Genomic DNA, 4,349 nt, shown 5'->3' on the forward strand with positions numbered 1-4,349 from the left:
CAAAAATAATTTTTATTCCTGTCTATATACTATTTAAAAAAAAATAGCCTTTTATTTTCAAAATATATGCAAAGATAGTTTTCAACATTCACCCTTGCAAAACCTTGTATACACTATAGTATTACTGGAAACTAGGTGGTATAGTGGAGAGAAAGATTTCTTGGAATCAGGAAGCCCTGGATTCAAATTCTACCTCAGACCTATTACTAATTGTGAGACTGGACAAGTCACTCAATCTTTATTAAAGAATTGTTGTATGGAGCAAATGAGATAACAGTAAATAAAGCTATATACATTCAAAGAGATCATAAAAAGGCAAAAGGACCCTTGTGTACAAAAATGTCTGTAGCAGCTTTTTTATGGTGGCAAAGAACCAGAAATTGAGGGGATATCCATCAATTGGAGAATGGCTGAATAAGGTGTGTTATATGAATGTAATGGAGTACTATTGTGCTATAAAAAATGATGACCAGGCTGATTTCAGAAAATCTTAGACAGTCTTTCTTACATGAACTGATTTTGAGTGAAGCGAGCAGAACTAGTATATAGTAATAGAAGAATTGTGTAATTATGAATTTGCTCTACTCAGCAATATAATGATCTGAGACAATTCTAAGAGGCTTGTGATGGAAAATGCTATCCATATACAGAGAAAGAACTATGGAGTCTAAATGCAGATTGAAGCATACTATTTTCACTTTTTAAAAATATTTCTTTCTCATGGGTTTTCCCTAATGTTTTGATTCTTCTTTTATAGCATAACTAATGTGGAAATGTTTCAAAACTTTTAATTTTAGTTGTATTTATTTTTTCAAATATGTGCAGATAGTTTTCAACATTCAACTTTGCAAAACCTTGTGTTAAAAATTCCTCTCTCTCTCTCCTTCCCCCTCTCCCTTCCCCAAGATAACAAGCAATCCTATATGGGCTAAAAATGTGCGATTCTTTTAATCGTATTTCCATATTCCTTATGCTGCACAAGGAAAATCAGATCAAAATGGGAAAAAAAACCCAAGCAAACAACAAAGGTAAAAATACTATGCTGTGATACACATTCAATCCCCATAGTCCTTTCTCTGGATGCAGATGGCTTTCTCTATCACATCTATTTATTGGAATCAGCCTGAATCACCTTAATCATCACATAATCTTGTTGCTCTGTACAATGTTTTCTTGGGTGTACTCACTTAGCACCAGAATTGTACATGTATAACCTGTATCAGATAGCTTTGCTGTCCTGAGGGGAAAAAAAAAAAAAAAAAAGTTTATAATAAATGTCGAAAATTATCTTTATATATAATTGGAAAAAACCAAAATACTTTAAGTGAGGAAAAGCTGTACTCAAACTTTAAGGCACCATAGAAATGCTAGTTATCATTATCTTTGGGGCAGCTAACTGGGTAGCACAATAGTGTGTTGGGCCTGAACTCCCAAAGAACTGAATTTAAATCCAGTGTCAGACACTTACTTTGTGACCGAAGCCATTTAATCCTCTCTGCCCATTTTCTCATATGTAAAAAGAACTGAAGGAAATGGCAGGCTACTCCAGTATCAGCCAAGAAGAATCCAAATGGAGTCACAAAAAGTCGGGCAAGACTGACTGAAATGACTAAACAATACACTATTAACCTTAAAATGTTTCAAGGACTTGCTGCTTCTCAGGAAAATGTTTCATATATGTGGATTTGTTTAGCTTAGCTCCAGAGAAAACTAGGGTCAATGCATAGAAACTGAAGAACAGCACACTCCAGTATAAGGAATAACTTTCTACCAGAGGGCCTGCAAAGGTGGACTAGCCATCACCTTAGATGTTCAAGTGATGCATGGATGAGCACTTATCAGGACGAGAGGAGATTGTTATGCTGCAAAGGGAAGGTGGGCAAGATGACCTTTTCTGCAGCACTTTCTTGCCCGATATATTTTAACCTGAATTATATGTAAAAGACCAGTAGTGAAGGATCTAACATCACTGGTTCCTGCCAATTTCTTTCTTTAATATAACTATTTTCCCTTTCAATCTCTCCTTTGTAGATAAAAATCAAGATTTTAAATTTAAAGTTAAAGCTAGGAAGCCGATACATATGTTTATTCTCATTACAAAAGGGTTTCAATTATTTCTAGTCTTCAAATACAAGTGCAAGAGGGTTCCTAGCTACTCAGTCTTCCTAGAAGCAATTAGGTAGTAAAGTAAACTCTTGGGAGCTGTCAGCAAGACCAGAGTTCAAATTTGGCCTCAGACACATACGAGCTGTTTATAGCCTATTTGCCTGTTTCCCCAATCATAAAATTGGGGATAGTGGCCTTCCTTTGCAGATCATGGTTTACATCAAATTAAGTTATTTGTAAAAAAGACAGCACAGAGCCTGGTGCTTTAACGTGTTCCCTCTACTTGGTCCATTGAGGAACAAGTCCACCTTGTGGCTTCTCCTGGTTTTACCTCCGCTCAGCGGGAGGCCCTTTGTCAGGTTGGGAGTGCCACGGACTCCAGACTGTCCATGTTCAGGGCCCAGGGGCAAGAAGGGTCACTGGGGGTAGCTATGAGCTTGGTGGAATGAGATGGCGACTGGCAGCATTTACCTAACCAACTCAAGAGGCGACCCTTCCCCCCGCCCCACCCCCCACTCCGCACCCTGTCCGGTCTCACTGACCACAATCCTCATACCTCGCCCACGCCCGTGCTCCCCTGAGCACCGCTCAGCTTCCTGCCTACTCAGCAGCAGAAGGCAGGATGGGAGACCTACCCCCCGGGCAATCAGGGGAAATGGCCAACTGGGCCACCACAGAGACGTGGGGAGCGGCCGGGGCTGAAAGCCGAGCCCTGGCCCGCAGCCTCTCAGTTTCCTGTCACCCTGCCTCCCCCTCTGTACTGAAGGCCAGCAGAGTTCGTGAGGAAGCAGACACCATCCCGTCCATCCCTTCCGCCTGGCCTAGGGTCTTGCACAGAGTGGGTGTCCTAGTGGACCTACCACTCTGGGACCCTTGAGGAGGGAGGGGGATTTAGGAGGTTGCTGAATATTAGGAAAAAATGCTAAACACAAGCTGTCTTTGGAGAATCCACTTTCCTTCCTCCCATCATGACGGCCACATAAAACCGAGTTACTCAGCACGGCTTCTAAACGCTTACTGTGAGTGAGGGAAATAATGGCAATGCAATCAGAGTAACAATGAGACATATACAGCTTTATTAATAATCTGTAAAAAGTTACACTCTAGTGGAGTGGCTTCTTTTCTATTTATGCAGTTGAAATCTACCCCCAAGAGCCTTGTACCCCCACTCAGCACTGAGCCAGCTAGGCAGAGAGTTTGTGGCTGAGAAAGACAAGCCAGAGCCCTGAACTTGGGCTGCCTTCGCAGGAGATCCAGGTAAAGATGTCCCCTTGGAGGCACCTTCCCTCTCACAAAAAGAGTTCACAAGGCAAAGGATCTTTCAGACAACTGTGTTAAATGTCATTTTAAATGGAGCTTGCATAAGGTCTGACCGAACACAGTGATATTATAGAGTACCATAATAATGCCTACAGAACTCCCTTTATCCACAGAACTGCTTCCCGCTCGGTTTTGGAAGAGCTGGACCATATTCTCTTGAGGAGTGCTTCTTAGGAGTTGTTTGAACAGCAGTCCCTTCTGCCCTGCAACAGCAGGTGAGGGCCAGGTGAGTCTCCATGCCTCTTTGGGCCCTGTAGAGTGAGAGCTTTCAATATTTCTGCAGCAACAGAGAGTCTGGTAATTAAACCATATGCGCAGCTTTAACAAAACCACTTCACTCTGCATCAGAACTGCCACTGCTCACAGGCTCTCGGAGAATACTGCGCTCCCTTTTTATTTGAATGTAGAATAAATAGTATATGTGGATTCACTTGAACAGAAGCACCAGGCCAGCCTCCCTTTCCTCTATGTGCAAGAGGGTTTCCCTTTATCCTTGAGGAAGAGAAGTACAAATAGTAACTGTGACCTTTTACATTCCTCGACACTACTCTGAATCCCAATAAGCTCGTGAGACAATCGAACTGAACTGAAAGCTACACAGCACGAGAGAGCTCGTCGGCCCACCAAACAACGTCGGTTCTGTGTTTTCTCCTCTGAAAACACCACTGAAAACAGAGAGGAAAAAACGAGTCCCTTTTCTTCCTTTGCATAAGCTTAACAAGAAAGCGATTCTAAATTCACAGAACTATGCACACACACGCACGCGCACACATACACACACATAGAGAACCAGGATCAGAGAATCTTATCTGATAAATAGCTGAGAAAGCACAGGGAAGGCTGTGGACATATCTGCTAAGACTGGAATGTCACGGTGACCATGGGGAGGGGGGGGGGGGGGGGGGGGGGGGGGGGGGGGGGGG

This window comes from Sarcophilus harrisii, chromosome 2, assembly GCF_902635505.1.
Source record: "Sarcophilus harrisii chromosome 2, mSarHar1.11, whole genome shotgun sequence".
Taxonomy (NCBI): Eukaryota; Metazoa; Chordata; class Mammalia; order Dasyuromorphia; family Dasyuridae; genus Sarcophilus; species Sarcophilus harrisii.